The sequence below is a fragment of the Schistocerca americana genome, chromosome 3, assembly GCF_021461395.2.
Source record: "Schistocerca americana isolate TAMUIC-IGC-003095 chromosome 3, iqSchAmer2.1, whole genome shotgun sequence".
Classification (NCBI taxonomy): Eukaryota; Metazoa; Arthropoda; class Insecta; order Orthoptera; family Acrididae; genus Schistocerca; species Schistocerca americana.
Window position 1 is genome coordinate 222,721,616 of NC_060121.1, and position 25,420 is coordinate 222,747,035.

A 25,420-nucleotide genomic window follows, 5' to 3' on the forward strand; every position below is an offset into this window, starting at 1 on the left:
CTGCGGTGCCGATGTTTTGTACTCCAGCGACCGTCTCACGGAGGGCGTCCACTCTAATGTATAGTTTTGGAGCCTTATGGCGAGTGGTCGTCTTGAGAAGGGCCGTATTTTTCTCTTCACGCAGAGTGACAATCCTCGTGAGCGGGGAGGCGTGAAGACTCCACCGGAGAACTTTATTCTGTAGGCGCTGGAGCGTCAGCATCCGAGTCTTACTAATCATGGCCCACGAAGAGGAACCATATGTTAGTGAGGGTAATACAACGGAGGAGACTGCAAGTTCCCAGCTTCGGCTTTATAGCAAAAATAGGTGTGGAAACGTATGCGCATTGGCTGCCGTCACTGGAGCATGCTCTACCGAAATCCGCGCCCTCCTGAAAAACTGTTCTATCTGTGGCGTGCAGGCGCATGCGTAAAGGTGAAATCTACAAGTCCGCCCCCTGTCGGAATGCGCGCTCGCGTCGCTAAAAGCCAGACGTCAGATGTCACCAGACGTGTCATTATGAATAAACTGTCTTCTCTCAGAAGAAATCAAAAAGATCACTGGGTCCCAAGCCTTGCCCAGTAGAAAACCGCAGTCGCGATTTATAAGATATTGTGCTAGGCGTATTTCCACAGATTCTTTAATTACTGAATCCCAAAAAGTTCTCGCTGGGGTCAAGATCTTCGCGGCAGAAAAATCCATAGCGTGTCCTTTGGTAATACACCTTTCATGTACTGTGCGTGTCGTCTGACCGATGTAAGCTTTGACACACTGGCAAGGAATCTCGTAGATCCCGGCCTTCAGCAAATCCAGACCGTCTTTTTCCGAACCGAGAAGGGCACTTATCTTTGCCGGTGGCCGGAATATCACTTTATGTTTCCTTAGGATCCTGCCTACTTTAGATGAAAGGTTGCCGACGCATGGAAAGAACGCCCTGGACTTGAACAGCTCATATTCTTAGTGTTGTGTGAAGTCACGTTTCTTCTTTCTTAGAGCTGTGCTAATCTGAGGCGGAGAGTAACCATTACCTCTGAACACCGACTGTAGATGTTCTAGCTCCTTTGTAAGGCTCTCTCCATCAAAAACAACATGAGCCTGGTACACCAACGTTCTAAGGACGCTGCTAGTTTGTGGAGGGTGACGCCAACTCGACGCTTGCAGGTGAAGGTCTGTGTGTGTTAGGTTTACGGTAGACCGAATGCCCTAATGACCCATCCATTCTTCTGGTAACAAAGACGTCCAAAAACGGCAAGCAACCATCCTTCACTATTTCCATCCCAAACTGGGTATTCTTGTGGATTGCATTCAGATCTTTCAAGGAGCGTGACAGTTCTTCTTCGCCATGGGGTCACACAACGGAAGTGTCATCTACATACCGCCAGAAGGCTCTCGGTTTAAGTCCTGACGAATTAAGTGCTCTTTGCTCCAAGTCTTCCATAAAAAAGTTTGTTACCAAAGGCGAGAGAGAACTGCCCTTGGCAACATCTTCAATCTGCTCAAAATATTAATTGTTAAATAAAAAGTAGGTTGAGGAAAGGACATGATGGAAAAGTGCTGTTAAATAGGTCGTGAACTTATTGCTGATGAGCACCTTACCTTAGTAAAAGTGTCCCCATCAGAGCTGACGTCGTCATAAAGGCGAAGGATGGATACTCCTTGATTAATGTTCCACTACAGGCGTCCGGATAGCTTTGACCAGGTAAACGGTACCGTCCGGCCACCGTGACATCCTCAGCCCTTAGGCGCCACCGGATGCGTATGGGCATGTGGTCAGCATACCGCTCTCACGGCCGTTATCAGTTTTCTACTTCTCAATCACGTAGCTCCTCATCTGACCTCACAAGGGTTGAGTGCACCCCCCTTGCCAACAACTTTCTGCAGACCCTGTCGGTGACCCGTCCAAGTGCTAGCCAAGCCCGACAGCACTTAATTTCAGTGATCTGACGGGAACTAGTGTTACCACTGCGGCAAGGGCATTGGCTGTATTAACTAGATAGTGTAGTTATTTTAATGCGTGAACACCTTAGTAACTATTCTGTAAGTCACAAGCTAAAGTAAATTATTATGAAGAGCTATAGAGTGTCAGTAAATTTCATAGTTAAATTTAGTATGTCACAAATGCTATGATACCTCCATTATTGCCACAGGAATTAAAACAAATAACAGTAAAATTAAGCTGATACGTCCACCTCATTTCCCAATATTTCCTCTGAGGATCCAGGTTCGATTCCCGCTCCTGCCGAGAATGTTTCGTTGGTGAGAGAACTGGTGCGGGGTGCACTCAGTGTCGTGATGCCACCTGAGAAGCTACTTGACCGAGTAACAGCGGCTCCACGGTCTGAGAAGTCTTCCAAACCGGCAGGGACAGTAGGGTGCTGACCACATGCTTCTCCTCACCGCATCCGCATGACGCCACAAGGCAGAAGATGACACGTCGCCTGGCAGACATCCCTTGGGCCTTCTGGCCTGGGCGAGGAGCTCGTATGTTCCTCCTTGTATACAAGATGCATCCAAGAGGTGAAATAGCCTCGGAATTGAAGAAGAATGTCAGAATTGCTATTTCAAGAAAGTTAGCTGCTGACAGGTGTGAATATTACCTCACTATCAGTTTAATAAATACTAGTTGCAAAATACCGACACGAATTATTTACAGAAGAGTAAAAAAACTGGTGAAATGGACCTCGCTGAAGATCAGTTTGGTTTAAGGAAAAACGCAGGAACACACGAGCCCATACTAAGCCTACGGTTTATCTTAGAGTTCTGGAAGTGGCAGAGGTAAAATGCAGGGAGCGAAAGGTTATCTACAACTTTTACAAAAACCAGACTCCAGAGTCGAAGCGAATGTAATGGATGCATGGCTGAGAAGGGAGAGAGACAGGGTGCAGCGTCTCCCCTTTGTTGTGTGTGTGTTGGGGTTTATGGGCGCAACCCCTTTGTTAAACAGTCCGTTCGCGTATATTGAGCAAGCAGTGAAAAAACCAGGGAGAGTTAAGGGAATTTAAGTTCAGGGAAAAGAAACAAAATCTTTGCGGTTTGCCGATGATATTGTAATTCTGTCAGAAACGGCAAATGACTGGAGACAGTAGTTGAACAGAAGGGATAATACCTTAAAGAGAGACTATGAAATGAACATCAACAAAAATGAAACCAGGACAAAGGAATGTAGTCGAATTAAATGAGGAGATACTGATAGAGTAGCAAATTGTACACTAAAAGTAGTAGATGTATTGTGCTGTTTGGCAGCAAAATGGCTGACGATGGCCAGAGTGGAAAGGATATGTAATACAGAGTGGCTATAGCAAGAAAAGCGTTTCTGAAGGAAAGAAGTTTGTTAACATCGAAAATAAATATAAGTGTCCTAACGCTTAAAGTCTTTACTCAAACTGTTTGTCTGTGGTGTAGCCTAGTGCAGAATTGAAACGTGGACGATAAACAGTTCAGATAACAAGAGAACACAAGTTTTTAAAAAAAGATTTAACTGAAAATGTTGAAAATTCGAGCGGTAGATCGAATAACTAATGAGGAGGTACTAAATGGAAATGAGAAGCGAAGAAATTTCTGGCAGTATTTGACTAAAAGAAGGATTCGGTTGAATGTGTGTGTGAACGTGTGTGTGTGTTTGTGGTTTAGGGGTGTTGCGATGTTATCAGTGTCCTTACGAAAATTAATAGAAACGAATGTGGGTAAAACGTCAGAAATGTTATAGAACAGGTAAGTGTAAAGCTTACATAAAATTGCGCTCACTCTCTCCTGGTCTCACTCACTGTCACCGACACAAACGTACTGTCCCACATCGTTTAGGATAGTAGAAATGTGGTCAGATGGCCGTAATTACTAGTAAGACGGAATTACACAGCGATAAGTGCTTGGCAAATCACTTAAAATATATGGGTGAGCAAGCCATACTGACAATACATTAAAAGCTTCTCCCTAACATTTTAGGGAACATGTTGGTCCATTTTAAAATGATCAATTTGGTAAACCGAGCGAGGTGGCCCATTGGTTAGCACACTGGATTCGCATTCGGGAGGACGACGGTTCAAACCCGCGTCCACCCATCCAGATTTAGGTTCTACGTGATTTCCCTAAGTCATTTCAGGCAAATGCCTGGATGGTTCCTTTGAAAGGGCACGGCCGACTTCCTTCCCCATCCGACCCTAAGACGATGGGACTGATGACCTTGCTGTCTGGTCCCCTCCCCTAAATCAACGAACCAGTTTGGTAATGGAGGGAAATATGTGTGTGTAGGGGGGGGGGGGGGGGAGGGGAGAGGGGCGGTTAAAATTATTGAGGGAAAGCAAAGCTCGACTACAGTAAGCAGTTTCAAATGGATGCAGACAGCCTAGCATAGAGTAGCGTGGAGAGCTCGAGCAAACAAGACTTTGGGATGAAGATCACAACAAGAGCATTTTGAGAAGCAGTCACTGCCTGTGTTGTTGCCAGACAATAAAGTGACTAGGATGGGGCCATGAGCCGTTGTCCCAACAAGACTGCTCACAAGAAACACCTTATTCTCACTAAGCATTTAGGAATATGACGAAACAAGCAATCTTGATTGCAGTGTTAATTTTTTTTTTTTTATTATTTCCTAATTCGGGAAACTTCAGATTTCATAATAGTGGCGTGACGCCATATCGTGGAATTGGATTATCATGAAGATACTAAACAACTTACTCATGTTTGATAGCGATGAGTACATGGGATACCTCTCATAAATACCCCAGCAGGTAAAGGCCCCTTGTCAAAGCATTAAGAACACTGAGTTGTTTCCAGTAAACCAGAATAACACAGAAGATAACGGAAAGGTATTTAAAAAAATGTAATCTACTTTGTCTCTAAATTGACAACCCAAACTAAAAATAAGAAGGAAGCAGTAGATTACCTAATTACGGCATGTGGCGCAATCCAGTGCAAACCAGATGTGATCAGCCCTGCAGTAAGGCATTACTTCATAAACATGACGGAGGTGTCGTGCATATTCTGGCAGCACACGTCACATTGGATATGAAAACATACCAGTCCCCTGAGACTGGTGCATGCAGCTCTTGGCAGATGGCGCCTACAGGCTGTGAGCTACAGAAGTGTTCAGTTGCTAAATCTTGTCGTAATAACAAATCATGACAGTTATAGATGACTGGTGTTCCAAAAATTGCTATGAAATGCTTACATTAATAGCCCGAATAATCAGGGTAAACAAAATTTAAATGCTAAAGTGTATAAGAGGATGCACTGCTATATCGGCAAAGCGTAGAAGTGCTTAGGGGGAGCCCCGAATACCAATTTTGATTGTTTCAAATTGTTTTATAGCCTAAACATTGTTGTTAAAACCAGGATGCACACCCTTCCCCCCTCCCAGCTCCCTCCGGCGCACGAGATCGTCACTACTAACAGTATCAACGTATGTCCCAAAGCCAAGCAAGAGCAGCATGTAAGTCGCAAAATATGCTTCACTGCGATGCTCATAAATGCAAAAGCAAACGTAAACTGTAATATATAGTGACATGAAAGTTAAAAATGGCTTGTGCTGACTGTACGGCACCCTATGTAAAACACAGTGGTTCCTCAGTGCAAAAACCGATAACAAGAATCAATCACAAAAATCCCACTTCCAGACAACAATGAAACTGCTCCATAAAAACATAGAATTACATCAGCGGAAGAGCACCAGTGTCAGCTATGTGTTACAAGGTGCATAGTAAGAATAAATAAACTTAAAATTTTTTTGTTGATTCCCTAAACCATAATGGCTCTTCTTGTTAAAAAAAGTAAAGGTACATAAGCGCAAACTGAGCGAAGTGGAGCAGTAGTTAGCACACTGGACTCGTATTCGGGAGGACGACAGTTCAAACACGCCTCCGGCCATTCTGATTTACGTTTTCCGTGATTTCCCTCAATAGCTTCAAGCAAATGCCTGGATGGTTCCTTTGAAAGGGTACGGCCGATTTCCTTTCCCATCCTTCACCGAATTGAATAATTTTTTCTTTTTTTGTGACTCATTCGTAACTGGATCGAGATTATACAATGAATTATAGTAATGAATATTAAAAAAATTATACAAACTCTCGACACTTGAGCCTGTACATTAGCCATTTGAAGCGGTTGATTCTGTTGGCTTGGATGCCCGACGGCAGCCAGCGCGCCGGGATTTGGTTGGCTACCCTGCGTATTTTGTATGGCGCTGGTGTAAACATTGTAGCAATTGTTTTGCCGTACGGAACGCTGGTCCTCGTAAAGTATATTCAGAAGAATCGAGCGCTGTGAGAAAATACTCTGTGTCGTTGTCTGGGATGTGCTGAAGTTTTTCTTTGACATTAAACGGCAGTCTTACCTTCGCGCGTTGCAACTGCCTCGTGAAGGAAATGATCCATATTTAAATATTTCTCGAAATACCGCCGCAAATTGCCGTTCTTAGGATTGAATGGTCCAGGGTCTACAATCTGCTTATGAAGTCGTTGCTGTACAGATTGTGACCTAAATTTTGATAAAAAGGCTCTCTCAAATTGTTCGTATGTCACGCATCTGTCGGCTTCATTATACGTCAATATAGCTGCGCTGCCTTGGATATAACCAACATAAGATATCCTCTTACTGTCGCTCCACGTGCGAGGAGATGCATTTCTGAAGGCTTTAAGAAAGTTGACAGGATGTACTGTTCTTTTTTCAGGTATAAATGGCTGAAATTGTCTGTGTTGAATGAGGCTCTCCTCTTCCTTGGCATTATAGTAATGTTTAGTTCCAGAATGATTGCTATAAGGTTCAACTGGCGAGTAGTACGGAAAATGTTGGTAATTATCACGACTGCAATGCAGTGTGTCATGTCGAGGTGCGTACTTTTGTTGTTGTGAGTACGTAGTATGCGGGGTGTAAGCGTCATAAATGTACTTGTATTCATTGCCAAACGGAGTGTTTTGGTTGCTATTACCGTCATTGCACACTGCTTGTATGTAATTGTCGAACTGTTTCGATTGCGCAGCGGTAGATTGTGCTGCTTGACTGATTACGTGTTTGTTGTTATTTACAAATTCCGCGACATTGTCGTGGAAAACAGCAGGCAATTTTTCTTGTAAGCACTCGTCAAAATATTTCTTTTTGCACTATCCAGCTGTGAAATTCTCTATTGATGCATGAGAAATAGTTTTCAGTGAGTAGTCTTATTTTATCAGAAAACTGTTTGTCAATCGTGTTAACCTTGTTTTCGACACCGGAAATACGCGTTTTTATATCATCATGCACTGCCGGATAAGGTTTAATATGAGTAACTACAGACTCGCATGTTTTACTGAAATTCTTTACTTGTGCTTGGGTATCTGTCGCATCTTTATTTGTGTTTTCTTGCTGTAATGAAAGCTCTGAAAATTTCGGGTTGAGGTCGGACACTTGTCCAGTCAGTCTGTTATTTATCTCCTCATCACGGCTACGCAAAGTGTTGTTTGACGTTTTAAGTGCAGCTAAATCTGATTTAATTTCATAATGTCGTGTTCTCATCTCGTCATGAGCTGTTTTCAAATTGGTGTCAACGTTCTGTTTATGTTTTGTCATTTGTTTCATTATAGCATCGAACATACTGGCAGTACTAGTGATGTGGAACTGTTCCGCTCCCGACACGTCGTTAGGCATGATGTCAGACACCAAAACTGGTTTGCAACTTGACTTAGTTATATTACTGGAGGACGGTCTATTTTCTAAATTTACGTCACCAGAATAGCAATAATATGTCGCTCTTTGGTATTCGACTTCGTAAAATCACTTTCAATATTTAATGGCATGTCAGAGTCGGGCTGCGTCTGTGTTTGCAGTCTCTGGTTCTCCATATTTGCTAATTGTTTTCTGGTCAGTACCATGCCACACGTAATGTATGACACAATAAAAGTTTTAACTCGTATGTGTAATCAGAATAAATGTAAAAATTAATCTCGCTGTGCAACAACGTCGGAACAAGAAAATTCATTGTCGAAAGTAATGGTGGAATTTTGAATACTAATGACAGCACGCCATATTACGTCGCACAGAACTAAAGTCAGCCATTTGGAAACCGTGATGTAGCTTAAAATCACTGCTACGGAAACGGAAAAATGTGATAGATCTACCAAGCAAGCTACGATAGTGCAAAGCTCTTGGGCAAGATTGCCGATGTAAAGATGCGGTGCCTTATCTAGTATCCGCGATTGCAACGTAACTTCAGGTGTCGACATACATTCCAGTAATTAGTCTTACTTCAACGTATTCCGGTCTCGTATCCAATATGTTGTTTCCAATGAACATGTAACAAAAGGAAGACAATAAAGTACAATAACAATTCGTCCAAACATGAAGTCACCAATTTATATTTAGGTTAGTAATTACAACGTATTCTGAAATAAAAACACTGTTTTAAAGTACACTTACGTAACACAATTGCGAGTGCCGTTTGGTTGCAACTCGCGAATAAAATAATGAAATAATGCAGTATCAATGGCGGCGCACCTAAATAGTCCGATCTGGAGAAGACGTAGAAAACAAAAGGAGCCTCGTAATCTAATAATCTGACGATCAAAAATCTTCAAATGTTTCCAGCGGCTGCAGGCAATATTTATACAGCCGTCGCAAAATTATTTCTATTTTTTAATTTACATCTGCATTTTCTGCTAAGAAAAGCTCAGCATGCAAATGTGCCTTTAAACCCATCCTTCACTTATACGATGGGACCGATGACCTCGCTGTTTGGTCCGCTCCCCCAGATCAACCAACCAACCAACCAAGCATAAGAGCAAGAGCGTCAGTGGTACCTATATGTCACAGGGTGTATAATATAGAGCTCTCACTGAGTGTAAAAACGAACAATAAAAATCAGTAAACTTGAAAAATTATAAATTTGCAAAGGTAACCTTTTGAAGAATGTAGTAAGTCACACGATTCAATTACGAGGCATCCAGGGCTCACCTATTAACATTTTAGAATGACCTCATAGTGCCAAAATACTCTTGGTTCCTTCCAGCCAGCTGATCGTGTAGGAGTCGCCTGTATGTGTTCCCTATTTGTACGAGTAGTTCATATTCTGCAATGGCGCTGATAGCCATGTCGTTGAGCGCCCTGGATCTGGTATCACCATTATATCGTAGATGGAGCACACAGGTATCAGCGTTTACTTCTGAGTGTCATGACTTAGCATTTTTCATCGTCTACTATTTTACTTGTCTGTTTGTTGCAGAATAATTCACTTCCGGTTGCGCAATCATACTGATAAGGACTTCCTGTACAGCTTTCGCTGTCTGTTCTTAAAATAGACATTATTTAATCCTGTATTCTGCAGCAACAAGGGACCTGGTATTACTAGGACCTTGTTGCAGATCATTCCCTTTTAGGTTTATTTTTATTATTAGGGTAGATTATTATTATAGGGAGAGAGTGGCCAATCGGCCCGTAGCTACCATGTTTTTACCATATCGCGCGTGGGACGTGCAATTAGGTAGCGACGAAGGCGGAAAGCTGGGCACTTCACGAGTATACTCGGTACATGATTAAAGGAAAGGCAAACCTACGTTTCCAGCATTTGTAGACTTAGAGAAAGCTTTTGACAATGTTGACTGGAATACTCTCTTTCAAATTCTAAAGGTGGCAGGAGTAAAATACAGGGAGCGAAAGGCTGTTTACAGTTTGTACAGAAACCAGATGGCAGTTATAAGAGTCGAGAGGCACGAAAGGGAAGCAGTGCTTGGGAAGGGAGTGAGACAGCGTTATAGCCTCTCCCCGATGTTATTTAATCTGTATATTGAGCAAGCAGTAAAGGAAACAAAAGAAAAATTCGGTGTAGGTATTAAAATCCATGGAAAAAAAGAACTTTGAGGTTCGCCGATGACTTTGTCATTCTGTCAGACACGGCAAAAGACTTGGAAGAGCAGTTGAACGGAATGCACAGTGTCTTGAAAGGAGGATATAAGATGAATATTAACAAAAGCAAAACTAGAATAATGGAATGTAGTCGAATTAAGTCGGGTGATGCTGAGGGAATTAGATTAGGAAATGAGACGCTTAAAGTAGTAAAGGAGTTTTGCTGTTTGGGGAGCAAAATAACTGATGATGGTCGGAAGGGATATAAAATGTAGACTGCAATGGCAAGGAAAGCGTTTCTGGAGAAGAGAAATTTGTTAACATCGAGTATAGATCTAAGTGTCAGGAAGTCGTTTCTGAAAGTATTTGTATGGAGTGTAGCCGTGTATGGAAGTGAAACGTGGACGATAAATAGCTTAGACAAGAAGAGAATACAAGCTTTCGAAATGTGGTGCTACAGAAGAATGCTGAAGGTTAGATGGTTATATCACATAACTAATGAGGAGGTACTGCATAGAACTGGAGAGAACAGAAATCTGTGGCACAACTTGACTATAAAAAGGGATCGCTTGGTAGGACATGTTCTGAGGCATCAGGGGATCACAAATTTAGCATTGGAGGGCATCGTGGAGGGTAAAAATCTTAGAGGGAGACCTAGAGATGAATACACTAAGCAGATTCAAAAGGATGTAGGTTGCAGTAAGTACTGGGAGATGAAGAAGCTTGCACAGGATAGAGTAGCATGGAGAGCTGCATCAAACCAGTCTCAGGACTGAAGACCATAACAACAACAGCATATAAACATGGACAACTGATTAATGAGAGAAAGAATTTTCATTTAATGTATTTCAGGATACGTGACGCTATTTCAGATTTTTACGGGTGGATATTCATCGCTGTAATTGGTAAACTCTTGTCTCTTTCCGTCCCCACATAATAAATTTTAAGAGTGTGTCGATCTTATAACATTTTCTTATGCTGGCAAAAGTTGTCACTCTGTACACACATTTAGGAACTCCATACCACAGAAAATCGGAAAAATATCAATACTTAGGTACTCTACTGAAACAGCAGAAAATAATTCAAAATAGGTAACTGAATATCCACAAGATAACTATAATTTACAGGAACGTGAATAGCCAAGACTATAGAGCCAAGTGCGAGTCGCCAGTCGGAAGTATGTAGACATAGAGTTCCGTATACAGGTTAAACACATCGTGTAGCATGAATTGTCACTCTAGAACCATTAAAAGACCAGAAAATAACGTTTACAAAAACCTGCATTGAGCAAATATCGAACTCACGACCTTTGGATTACAAAGTTAAAATTCTACCCCTGTACTACAAGGCCACACGAGCAGGACTTCAGTGTTCATATACACTCCTGGAAATTGAAATAAGAACACTGTGAATTCATTGTCCCAGGAAGGGGAAACTTTATTGACACAGTCCTGGGGTCAGATACATCACATGATCACACTGACAGAACCACAGGCACATAGACACAGGCAACAGAGCATGCACAATGTCGGCACTAGTACAGTGTATATCCACTTTTCGCAGCAATGCAGGCTGCTATTCTCCCATGGAGACGATCGTAGAGATGCTGGATGTAATCCTGTGGAACGGCTTGCCATGCCATTTCCACCTGGCGCCTCAGTTGGACCAGCGTTCGTGCTGGACGTGCAGACCGCGTGGGACGACGCTTCATCCAGTCCCAAACATGCTCAATGGGGGACAGATCCGGAGATCTTGCTGGCCAGGGTAGTTGACTTACACCTTCTAGAGCATGTTGGGTGGCACGGGATACATGCGGACGTGCATTGTCCTGTTGGAACAGCAAGTTCTCTTGCCGGTCTAGGAATGGTAGAACGATGGGTTCGATGACGGTTTGGATGTACCGTGCACTATTCAGTGTCCCCTCGACGATCACCAGTGGTGTACGGCCAGTGTAGGAGATCGCTCCCCACACCATGATGCCGGGTGTTGGCCCTGTGTGCCTCGGTCGTATGCAGTCCTGATTGTGGCGCTCACCTGCACGGCGCCAAACACGCATACGACCATCATTGGCACCAAGGCAGAAGCGACTCTCATCGCTGAAGACGACACGTCTCCATTCGTCCCTCCATTCACGCCTGTCGCGACACCACTGGAGGCGGGCTGCACGATGTTGGGGCGTGAGCGGAAGACGGCCTAACGGTGTGCGGGACCGTAGCCCAGCTTCATGGAGACGGTTGCGAATGGTCCTCGCCGATACCCCAGGAGCAACAGTGTCCCTAATTTGCTGGGAAGTGGCGGTGCGGTCCCCTACGGCACTGCGTAGGATCCTACGGTCTTGGCGTGCATCCGTGCGTCGCTGCGGTCCGGTCCCAGGTCGACGGGCACGTGCACCTTCCGCCGACCACTGGCGACAACATCGATGTACTGTGGAGACCTCACGCCCCACGTGTTAAGCAATTCGGCGGTACGTCCACCCGGCCTCCCGCATGCCCACTATACGCCCTCGCTCAGAGTCCGTCAGCTGCACATACGGTTCACGTCCACGCTGTCGCGGCATGCTACCAGTGTTAAAGACTGCGATGGAGCTCCGTATGCCACGGCAAACTGGCTGACACTGACGGCGGCGGTGCACAAATGCTGCGCAGCTAGCGCCATTCGACGGCCAACACCGCGGTTCCTGGTGTGTCCGCTGTGCCGTGCGTGTGATCATTGCTCGTACAGCCCTCTCGCAGTGTCCGGAGCAAGTATGGTGGGTCTGACACACCGGTGTCAATGTGTTCTTTTTTCCATTTCCAGGAGTGTACTTTTACTTTCATGGAGGGGATGTATCAGTAAAAATGTTATTCTGTAATTTTTTAATTTCGTTCTGTAGGCATTATAAGCATATAAAAAGAAATTGATTGTTCGATACACAAAGAAACCGAACGAGCTTTCTAACGGTTTCTTCATTTCTTGAGAAAACGAGCATCTTCACTTCGGTTTTTGCACCCAACAGCATTCCTCTTGACTGTTCATGATGATTTTGTAATTCATACAATCAGTGACGCTCAGTAAATCACTTTAAATAAAAATTTAGTCTCTAAAATTGCTGTGAAGTTCTAAAAGTATCGTCATAGATCCTATCAACAGAGTGACTGTAAGGTAATTTACGTAAATAGAACCGACAGAGAACATGCAAAAGCCCTTCAATATTACCGTATTAGAACCTGTACATGATTGTACAATGGAATTGGTGTTCGAAGCGTTGAAGAGAACCAATGGTACAGAATCACACACAGTATTTACTTATACTCGTACCAAGTCAGTGTCAGTTTGGTAAAAGCATAGCGTCCTCGACTCTTAGCCAATCAGCGACGCTATCAGCATTGGTTTTTTTTTTCTTTATTGTGATTTCATTCCACTGCCCCATATGGGCAGGGGAGGGCTGTCAGCGGCACAATCCGCCGCTCTTCAGCCGAGTGACATGACAACTAAAACAAGAATAAAATGTTACATATATAAGGCGATAAAAAAGGAGAACAGAAAACAGAGTAAGGGGAGAAAACGGAGGTAAAAATACACTGACATGGAGACGTTCATGGGGGACAGTTAAAAAGGTCACCAGAAACTTAAAAAAACACGGTTGGCAATTCTTAAACCACAGAGAAGACATGGAATGCACATGTACAGGTTAATCGTTGGCCACAGTATTAAAAACACTCTGGAACAACACACTTAAAACCCACATGGAGCACACATGATGAAGAATAAAACTGCCAGGTGGGACCTGCCGAGGGAAAGGTGAGAGTGGATGGAAAAGGAGGGGAGAGCAAGGGGCAGCAGGGGAGACGGCGGGATGAAGAGAGTAGGGGCGTCAGCGGGTACACTAAGAGACAGGAGACATGTGAGGCAGGAGATGAAGAGAGAAGACAAGGCCGGAGGGAGCGCAGAGACACTCAAAGGGGGCACAAGAGAGGGAGGGGGAGTAGGAAGGGGAAGCCACTCTGGAGGAGGGAGGGGGAGGAGAGGGAGGCAGGAAGATGGGGTTAGAGTTGGTAGGAAGGGTAGATGTCAGGGTGAAACTCATCATCCGGGAGGGGTGTGTTGGGAAAGGTCATGGAGGGTGTGGAGATGGAGAGAGGGTGGGACACAACGGTAAAGGTGCGGCAACTGGTTGCAGGTGGAGAGGAAGGGAGACACTAGGGGGTGAGGGGCATCAAGGTGGCGGACAATATATAGTGTGTGGATGTGTTCAAAGAGAAGGAGAAGGTGGGGGAAGGGGATGAGGTCGTAGAGGATGCACGTGGGGGATGGAAGGCAGATGCGGAAGGTGAGGTGGAGTGCATGGCATTCGAGGATTTGGAGGGCTTTGTAGAATCGAGGAGGTGCGGAAATCCAAGCTACACTGGCATAACAGAGGATGGGGCGGATCAAGGATTTGTAGGTGTGAAGGATGGTGGAAGGATGCAGACCCCACGTCCGGCTGGACAGGAGTTTCTGGAGTCACAGACGGTTGTGAGCTTTGTTTTGGATGGCAAGGAGGTGGGGAGTCCAGGTGAGGTGGCGGTCGAGTGTGAGGCCAAGGTATTTGAGGGTAGGAGTGAGGTGAATAGGACTACCATAAATGGTAAGGTAGCAATCATGGAGGCGGAAGGAGTGGGTGGTGTGGCCTATGACGATCGCCTGAGTCTCGGAGGGATTGATACGGAGGAACCACTGGTTGCACCAAGTGGTGAATTGGTCAAGGTGGGTTTGGAGGGTACGTTGGGACCGTTGACGGGCAGGATAAAGGGCTAGGAAGGCGGTTGAAAGGTCTCTGTTGGATTCCTTTCATGTTAATTTCTTAAAACTGTTCTCATTTACGGCATGCATTCCACTTCTAAATTTACTGTGGTGTTTCTGACTATCTGGGAGGAGACTGAGCAGTGGAATGTGCTACTTTTACACATAAACAAGAACGATCTGTCGCACTACTACACTTTAAAACACAGTTTATAAGTAATTCATGTCACACAGCCTTATACGGAACCTACAGCCGCTTTCTTTTATATACTGTATATGATAAGATACTGTCATCTCCCTACCCTTCTGTGTGAAAGGATGAATGAGCAAATGTATTTCTAGTTGCATGCTTGATGGTAGCAGTCAAGCCTATCTGCTAGAGAACAGTAGGACCAACGCCGGAACAGGTAGCTACACTTTCTAAAAGCAAAGAGGTTATATTCTTAGTATGGTCCTGTCTGTCCCTTGTCATGTTGGTATAGGAAGCTGCCTGTCTGGTCACTTCTCTTTTGTAACTGGAAGCACCCTTGGTAGGGGCCCACAGCAGTCTGTCCACGGCGAGCGTCTGAAGTGGTAAGATCTCCGTTTCTGAAGTTCAGCCTAACTGAAAATTTAATCACCTTTATTTCAGGCTTAGATCTAAAATATCTAATGTTATCTTAAATTGCAACGCAGTGTAATTCGAGTGTGAAGTTCTGAATATCTTCCAGTAGTTGCTTTGTCACTACTTTGTGAGTAAAGTGGAACCACATGTTGAGAATCCGTAACTAACTAAGATGATCAATCTTAAATGCGAATGTGCGTGAGATTATAACGTCTCGTCTTGACAATATTTTTCAATATAGCAACTTTTCTTTATGTTCAACCCACGTGGGGTGTACTTTGTGAGACCAGTACCACGTGCTTATACAATTGTTTGTCCCATCAGGTTAATAGTAAGACGATAGCAACCAGTTCGAGGTTTTTCTTTTTTAAATTGCGTTTCGATGTAATTTATTTTAATTATCAAAATTCTTGTGGAGTTACACTCTTTGTGTAAACCAAGTAGACCACGTCAAGCAAGTGGTTTAATCATCAAAGTAGCCCTCAGCTGTTCTTCTCGGGAAGATTTCACAGAGAGTTAGTATGAATTTAGTATACCAGTGTGTGGTAATTTCATGACGGACAGGATTGCCCTTTGAACGTAACTTCTTTGGGTGAAAATTGAATCGGTTGGCTGTGGGTACTTTCCTTTTGCATATGTTTCAACGTTCTTCGTGTGTTATTTTATGAATGCAGTGTTGTATGCAGTCTCCCAATCTTGTCTCCATATTTGATGTGTTCCATAAGATTACAAACTCACATTTTCACAATCCTAAATAAGGCACCAGTTTAGTTATGAATCAAGTTTGATATGCTGAAACGTTAACGGAACAATGATCAATGTTAAAATAAATGTCCAAATGTAAACGGATTTATTTCTTTTCATTTAAATTCTCTTTTTATATATAGATCACCGGTTGTCGTAAGATGACTATTAAAAGATTCTAATTAGTGTTAGTCTGGTTGGGAATTTGGTAAGCTAGACTGGATACCTGGTGAAACAGTTGCTCAGTAATGCAAGGTTAACTTTCCCAAATAGCTCACAGCTTTTAACTCGCTTTTATTGTCTTGAATATCAGCACCGCTTTCAGAGCAAATTAATGCATCAACATTTCACGGTGTCATCAGCAAACTGAAGAAGATGAACCGGTGGGGGAGGTTGGGGCATATCAGTAGTGTACAGGAGACAGAGGAGAGGGGAAAGGACAGAACCTTGGGGCGTGCCGCCAGAGGGATAGAAAGTACGGGAGTTGGAATTGTGGATGGTCACATAGGAGGGACGATGGGAGAGGAAGGAACCAACGAGACGGACTAAGTTGATGGGGAGAGCATAGGTCTGGAGTTTGAAGAGGAGCCCGGGATGCAGACACGATCATAGGCGTTCTGGAGATCACGGGAAACAAAGATAGGGGAGCGAAGGGAATTAAGTTGGAGAGAGAGAAGATTAGTAAGGTTAAGGAGCCGGTCGTCGGCGGAGATCAGCGTTGGCCACTCTCTCCCTCTATACAGGGTGTTACAAAAAGGTACGGCCAAACTTTCAGGAAACATTCCTCACACACAAATAAAGAAAAGATGTTATGTGGACATGTGTCCGGAAACGCTAAATTTCCATGTTAGAGCTCATTTTAGTTTCGTCAGTATGTACTGTACTTCGATTCATCGCCAGTTGGCCCAATTGAAGGAAGGTAATGTTAACTTCGGTGCTTGTGTTGACATGCGACTCATTGCTCTACAGTACTAGCATCAAGCACATCAGTACGTAGCATCAACAGGTTAGTGTTCATCACGAACGTGGTTTTGCAGTCAGTGCAATGTTTACAAATGCGGAGTTGGCAGATGCGCATTTGATGTATGGATTAGCACGGGGCAATAGCTGTGGTGCGGTACGTTTGTATCGAGGCAGATTTCCAGAACGAAGGTGTCCCGACAGGAAGACGTTCGAAGCAATTGATCGGCGTCTTAGGGAGCACGGAACATTCCAGCCTATGACTCGCGACTGGGGAAGACCTAGAACGACGAGGACACCTGCCATTGCCGAGGCAATTCTTTCTGCAGTTGACGATGACCCTAATGTCAGCGTCAGAGAAGTTGCTGCTGTAGAAGGTAACGTTGACCACGTCGCTGTATGGAGAGTGCTACGGGAGAACCAGTTGTTTCCGTACCATGTACAGCGTGTGCAGGAACTATCAGCAGCTGATTGGCCTCCACGGGTACACTTCTGCGAACGGTTCATCCAACAATGTGTCAATCCTCATTTCAGTGCAAATGTTCTCTTTACGGATGACGCTTCATTCCAACGTGATCAAATTGTAAATTTTCACAATCAACATGTGTAGGCTGACTAGAATCCGCACGTAGTTGTGCAATCACGTCATCGACACAGATTTTCTGTGAACGTTTGGGCAGGCATTGTTGGTGATGTCTTGATTGAGCACCATGTTCTTTCACCTACGCTCAATGGAGCACGTTATTATGATTTCATACGGGATACTCTACCTGTGCTGGTAGAACATGTGCCTTTACAAGTACGACACAACATGTGGTTCATGCAGGATGGAGCTCCTGCACATTTCAGTCGAAGTGTTCGTACGCTTCTCAACAACAGATTCGGTGACCGATGGATTGATAGAGGCGGGCCAATTCCATGGCCTCCACGCTCACCCTCTTGACTTTCATTTACGGGGGCATTTGAAAGCTCTTGTCTACGCAACGCCGGTACCAAATGTAGAGGCTCTTCGTGCTCGTATTGCGGACGGCTGTGATACAATACGCCATTCTCCAGGGCTGCATCAGCGCATCAGGGATTCCATGCGACAGAGGGTGGATGCATGTATCCTCGCTAACGGAGGACATTTTGGACATTTCCTGTAACAAAGTGTTTGAAGTCACGCTGGTACGTTCTGTTGCTGTGTGTTTCCATTCCATGATTAATGTGATTTGGAGAGAAGTAATAAAATGAGCTCTAACAGGGAAAGTAAACGTTTCCGGACACATGTCCACATAACATATTTTCTTTCTTTGTGTGTGAGGAATGTTTCCTGAAAGTTTGGCCATAGCTTTTTGTAACACCCTGTATAGGCTCTCTAGCAGCGGCTGCAGGCTGCACAGCCCGCGCTTAAGAGGCGCCGGCAGCGCCCGGCACCTCGGCAGTGGGCGTGTCGCTCCCCGCTTCCAGAGCGGCCGCGCCGGCCCACGCGCGCCCCCTGGTCTGATTTGCGAGCCGCAGCCGCCGCCGCTATCTGCGGCTGTCGCCGGCTAATTAGCAGCCCGGCTGAGGCCGCCGCCAGATAAGCGCCGTGTCCGGCCGCGGCGGCGATAAGCGCTGGTCGGGCTCTCGTGATGGACGCCGCAGCCCCTCCCTGCCCGCCAGGACAGCCGGGCGCCGTCGCGCTCCGCTGGAGAGGCCCTGCCCGCTGTCCGGCACCCGTCTTCCCCTCACATATCACCCCAGCCCAGTCCGAGACACTCTTCGTTACGACGAGCACACTTGTTACATTTTATAATCTAGGTACATAAACAAATACACTGAACAGCTCAGCACCCGCTGCTCCATTCGCGTAGACTGTATGCCCAACAGAGATTTTTTTGTTTTGTTTGATCAAATTTTTATGTTGTTCACAAACTGCGGCACCTTCTAAGCTTTTCACGCTACTTGAGGCCATATAAACATGGCCTTTCCCGAATGTGCTTCTGACCAGAAATAGATATTTGTAACTGGAGACCAAAGTTTTTGTTAACCATGCCTTTTGCTGTCTTGTGAAGACTTTTCCGTAGAAACTCTAATGCCCTAACAGATATTTCTTTATATGTAACCTAGAAGTGAAATACTTGTTTTCATAAACTTAGCTTTAAAATTTCTTTTTAATACAACGAAAGATTTTCTTAAAAGTTTTCAGCCTCTATTGCACTCCGTTAGGGGTTGAATTTCCAGAAACGCGTATTTTTTATATCTGCCCGAGAAGTCAAATACTTGTCATAGATGTAACCTTACAAATCATTTAGCAGTTCTTTAGCAATTATTTATTTTTCAAAAGAAATTATCACCCACTATTTTGCCACCTTATTGGCTGAATTCTCAAAAACGCTGAAATTTGTGTTTTTTATTCTCTGACTGAGAAACCAAACACCAGTTTTCGAAGTTCTAGTTTCAAAATTCCCTTAATACGGACATACTTGCAAAAAGCCTTTCATCTCTTGTTTCACCCACTTAGGAGTGGAATTTCGGACAATCTCTTCTTAAATGATGCCTACAGTATAAGCTCCACACTCTCTCCAAATTTTAAGTATATATAGGGTAAGGTGGGGTAAATTCGACCGGGTGGGTAAACCTGACCACCCTCTATTTGTGAGAAACCGCGAATCGGAGCGATTTCGCATTAGTGCATTAAATAACGAAAATGTCACCTTGACAGCTTTGCCGCATTTGACATTTAGACCCCCAAAAAGCAACTAGTGTGTTTTCGATTGTTTCAATTTAATTTTCGTGCAAATTGCATCACTAGATTTACCTTATAAAATAAAACCATAAGAGATTTTGTAGTGCATTTGTTGACCTATTCAGTGTATGTATTGTTTTTGTTGGAGATTTCGTGCAAATTGTTTCTATGTCTTTTAAATGAAAAATGGCCTGGCAGGGTAAAGCCGACCGCTGAATGATGGGGTAAATCCGACAGCATATTTTTTTATCGTTTATGTGTATGGAATTATTTATTTATGAAAACAAAGTGAATTTTTGTTTATTGCTAGGAAAATGGTACGAAATTTCAAACGAAAAACGACCAAACGCAATCAAAACGATATTCGCCGAGCAGCTGCTGCAATGCAAATAGGAATGTCTTTACGGGCTGTCGCTTGTGATTTTAACATTCCGAAATCGACATTGCTGTTGCACCACCGTGAAATGAAATCATCTTTTTTCAATCCAATTTACATTCATTTGACTTCCAATACTCTAAATATAATTATTTTTTTGAACATATTTTGTTAATTTATGTAACAAACATAATTGCTTATAATTACTTCCCAAAAAACCGTTCATTTAGAACTATTTCTGTGCAAAATCAGCCAAACAAATAGGGGGTCGGATTTACCCCAGCATTTTTGCAAATGGCAAAAATGGACGTTTCTTAGAATACAGATATCTCAAAAACTATTCATGGTATAACAAAAAGATTTTGCAAACACTTGCTCCTTTACACTACCTATAATTTAACGTATATAACGTTAAGATCCGACCTCGGATAAGTGTTTTATAGCCACAAGAAATTACTAGGTCGGATTTACCCCACCTTACACTACATGAGGGCCGGCCGCGGTGGCCGTGCGGTTCTGGCGCTGCAGTCCGGAACCGCGGGACTGCTACGGTCGCAGGTTCGATTCCTGCCTCGGGCATGGATGTGTGTGATGTCCTTAGGTTAGTTAGGTTTAAGTAGTTCTAAGTTCTAGGGGACTGATGACCTAAGATGTTAAGTCTCATAGTGCTCAGAGCCCTTTGAACCATTTGAACTACATGAGGGTTGGAACTTAAACCGTGGCAACTATTTATCAACAGATACAAAAGAGTTATATGTTTGCACCTGTTTCTGTCCTTCAAAGTAGTCACCAGCGTTGTGTAGAACCCGTTGCCAGAGATGTTCAAATGGTTCAAATGGCTCTGAGCACTATGCGACTTCACTTCTGAGGTCATCAGTCGCCTAGAACTTAGAACTAATTAAACATAACTAACATAAGGACATCACACACATCCATGCCCGAGGCAGGATTCGAACCTGCGACCGTAGCGGTCGCCTGGCTTCAGACTGTAGCGTCTAGAACCGCACGGCCACTGCGGCCGGCGCCAGCGATGTGGAAGGCATAGTACACCGTTAGCAGAGCCTGTTCTGTTGATGGTGCGAATGGAGCGGTCTACTGCCTGGCGAATCTCTGGAACAGTTCTGAAGCGAATGCCACGAAGTGGTTCCTTCATCTTCGGAATCAAATCAAAGTCACAAGGACTTAGGTCGTATTACTGTTCGTTTCTGGATCATCACCTGCGACCAGCTTTGCAAAAGAAATGGCGACACTTTCTACGCAATCCACCCATCATTTTGCGCAAGGCGCGGGCGCATACAGCGCAAGCTGTGGCTGCTCTATTAGGTCGATGGGACTGGAAAGTACTGTACCATCCACCATACTCCCCGGACTTCATGCAACGCACTTACTCATAAGTGATGATTGAGACAATGTATAGCACTCACTTCCAATGATTTTGTAAAGCTAATTGTTAATGCATAATGAGTTTATTGTTTGTTAATTGTGAGCATTATTAATTTCAACGTGTCAAAATACAAGTTTTAAAGTTAGTGCCGTATTGTTAATCACCCCAAGTCAATACCAGTTCCCAGATCCATGTCGTTCTTGATCAACTGTTTTGCTCAAGAAGTTATTGTGTCAGTCATATTCGATTTAATTAAAATGTATGCAAAACAACAGCCTTGTACAATAGCTGTATGCTAACTATACAATTTAAGGTACTAACAGAGAGCAGTGCGAAGAGCGTTACCATTGCGCAGATAAACGTAAGAAATTTTATTATTTCAGAGACAGCATTTATTAAGCACAGGGACCATTATTTTCAAATTGATCAAGCTTTGTGTTATTACCAGGGCCAACTTCAAATCAATAGTGTTGCATCAGATTCAGTTCTTGTCTTACGTAAATTCATGCAGTTTTTATTTGGTTTAAAGGTGTTGACAATTTATATTCTCGCAGTCAGAAATGTTCAGTACAGGACAAAGTGCATAAGCGACGACATAAAAAGCCACGTTCGCATGCCGTTCCCATAGTTACAGATGTGTTGCAGGCTACTGTCAGTTACGTAATTTAAATCATATTCCAGAAGCAAATGTTTCGAGAGTACTAGGAGTGACGTTCGCATGCCGTTCCCATAGTTACAGATGTGTTGCAGGCTACTGTCAGTTACGTAATTACAATCATATTCCAGAAGCAAATGTTTCGAGAGTACTAGGAGTGACTATAGAGAGAACTAAAGACCTTTGGACGCAGAGAGTGGCACTCATTTATTTTTCTTCCGCTCTAGTAATTAAGCTAGTTATGTGTGGTGGAAAGTATTTTCTCTTGACTCGACGCAGAATATTCGCTCTCGGGATTTTAAGAGCATCTTATAGAGTAGCAATCCATACATTAATAGTCAGTTTTAGCACTATTAAAAACAGTGAACATAGGTTTTCGTTTCCGGTAGTTCGAGTAAAATATCGGAAACCGAAAGTAAAAATGAACAAAGATAACTCCGTAACCAGCCACATCGTGACTCCTTACGTCAAACTACCCAGCAACAATTTATCAAGCGCCGCCATCTTTTCATCAGTTATGAAATGTTGTACAACATTCTTGATTATTTGATATATACTGATTAGCGCCTGCTGGAGAAGTTCGCATTGAAACAGTTATAAACATTAGGAATTGGTAACTTCCTATTCGACGATTACCAATGTACCTAGAAATAAAGTATTTAATTTATAGTGAATCCTCGTAGTATCTCCCAGCTATTGGGCCCTTTCCTATGCTTTATTTAAGACGTAAAAACAACAAGCTGATCGTCAGCCAGAGACTTTGAAGCTGGTTGCAGTCAGTATCTCAGGAACCTGGAATACTCTGTTTCATTACGACGGTAACGAACACGAAACTGTTTTAAATTTTCTTTTTAGTACCTTGATGCACCTATGTGTTATCATAGTGACTAGAAGAATATTCGACTAAGACAGAACTACTGAAGCCACACTATCCGTGCTGATGGCAGGGTAAAAAATGCTACAACAACGTCTCCTCTTCGTCACGGTTTCTGAACTATTATTTATAGAATCCTCAATATATTTCCATTTCAAAGGAAATACGCTACAAGGAATTCAATGTAATGGATATTCGTGATATTCCAAAAGTCATTCGAACTCAGTGTGAACTGAATAATTGCTTTACTCTCATGCCAGCTGCAGCTTTTGTAGAGACGCCGCTTCTCCAGTTGCTTACTCGTTCTGAGAGTAGAAGATGGAAAATGCTTATTAGCTGTGCTAGGTAAATACAGAGCGGCGAGCAGGGGAAACTAGTAGTCCCGGTGATCAAATGATACACTGCACCTAAGACTTCCGACGGGGCTCTAATGGATCGGCAGGTAAGTAGGAGGAACAATTTGCGCTTGTTGCCAAATACAGACAATCACGTTTCGCAGAATTCGTGGAGGGAAAAGCAGTTCACACGGCTGCAAATGTCGGCAAGTTAAAGAAGCATTTGTTCGGCATTAAATGAAGTAATTGTTCTGTGACGAGCGAATCTGTATGTATTCTACGGTCTTACTAAATTACAAAAGAGAAAATCAGTGGGTACTATAATTATAACCAAGAAAGTATTCTGCTGAATTACGTTGCTCAACGGATATATTCTGATATTCAGGCCCTGTGGATTAAGCGTAGTGGCCAGTCTTGCAGCAAATAAATAATTTAAAAAGCAGAGCTAATTACGAGTACCTCAGATAATATTTTAGGATTCCATTTGTTGTTTTATCAATGGTTAGGGAGATGTACTGAAACGTCCCCTTAGAAAAATTAATGAATTACTGTGCTGGTAAACCTCTACGTTATTTGATTTTCAAGCAGCTGAGCAAAACTGAACGTACTCAGACATTTCTATCTTTACTTAATCTGATCATCACTAAACTGACACACAATATTTTTAGCGCAACGCAATCTGACTTTCAATAATCCCTACAAAAGAATGGCCCTGACTATCAATAACCTATACCTTTCATGAATCACTTACAAAAATCTTCGTTACTCGAACTACTGCAATACAGCGAGCGCCAATACTTCTAGCTAAATAAAAGAGTCTAACTACTGAAGGCACTAACTACTGATAGGCATGGTTAGCAAATGAAAGATTTTGATAGAGAACAAACAGTGTACTTACCTTAATAGTGTTCAAAAGTCGTAATATATATATCAGTTCATGACATCCAGTCTTACAAATTTACTCTCTCTAATGGACACACGTCCAGATCATCCGCTCTCAAAACTCCGCCATCTCACTCCCCACATCCACCACTGCTGGCGGCTCACCTCCAACTGCGCAACGCTACGCGCTGTTCACATTCAACTGCCCAACACCACAATATCGAATACTACAACAATGCCAACCAGCCACAGACTGCACACAGCACAGCCAGTGATCTTCATACAGAGCGCTACGTGGCGTTACCAATATAAAAACCTAAAGAGCCTACTTACAGTACTCCGTAGGTGCAAATAAGCTGGAAGTCTCGAAGAAAGAGAAAGAGTCATTAAATGGTTGAGAAGAAGCAATTCTGGAAAGAAAAGATACAAGAGACAGAAAACGTGAAGGAGGAATTGTTGTTGTTGTTGTTGTGGTCTTCAGTCCTGAGACTGGTTTGATGCAGCTCTCCATGCTACTCTATCCTGTGCAAGCCTCTTCATCTCCCAGTACCTACAGCAACCTACATCCATCTGAATCTGCTTAGTGTATGCATCTCTTGGTCTCCCTCTACGATTTTTACCCTCCACGCTGCCCTCCAATACTAGATTGGTGATCCCTTGATGCCTCAGAACATGTCCTACCAACCGATCCCTTCTTCTAGTCAAGTTGTGCCACAAACTTCTCTTCCCCCCAGTCCTATTCAATACCTCCTCATTAGTTATGTGATCTACCCGTCTAATCTTCAGCATTCTTCTGTAGCACCACATTTCGAAAGCTTCTATTCTCTTCTTGTCCAAACTATTTATCGTCCATGTTTCACTTCCATACATGGCTACACTCCATACAAATACTTTCAGAAACGACTTCCTGACACTTAAATGTATACTCGATGTTTACAAATTTCTCTTCTTCAGAAACGTTTTCCTTGCCATTGCCAGTCTACATTTTATATCCTCTCTACTTCGACCAGCATCAGTTATTTTGCTCCCCAAATAGCAAAACTCCTTTACCGCTTTAAGTGTCTCATTTCCTAATCTAATTCCCTCAGCATCACCCGACTTAATTCGACTACATTCCATTATCCTCGTTTTGCTTTTGTTGATGTTCATCTTATATCCTCCTTTCAAGACACTATCCATTCCGTTCAACTGCTCTTCGAAGTCCTTTGCTGTCTCTGACATAATTACAATGTCATCGGCGAACCTCAAAGTTTTTATTTCTTCTCCATGGATTTTATTACCTACTCCGAATTTTTCTTTTGAAAAATAAAAGTAACTAAGTATAGGCTGTGATGAGAAAGATGGGGTG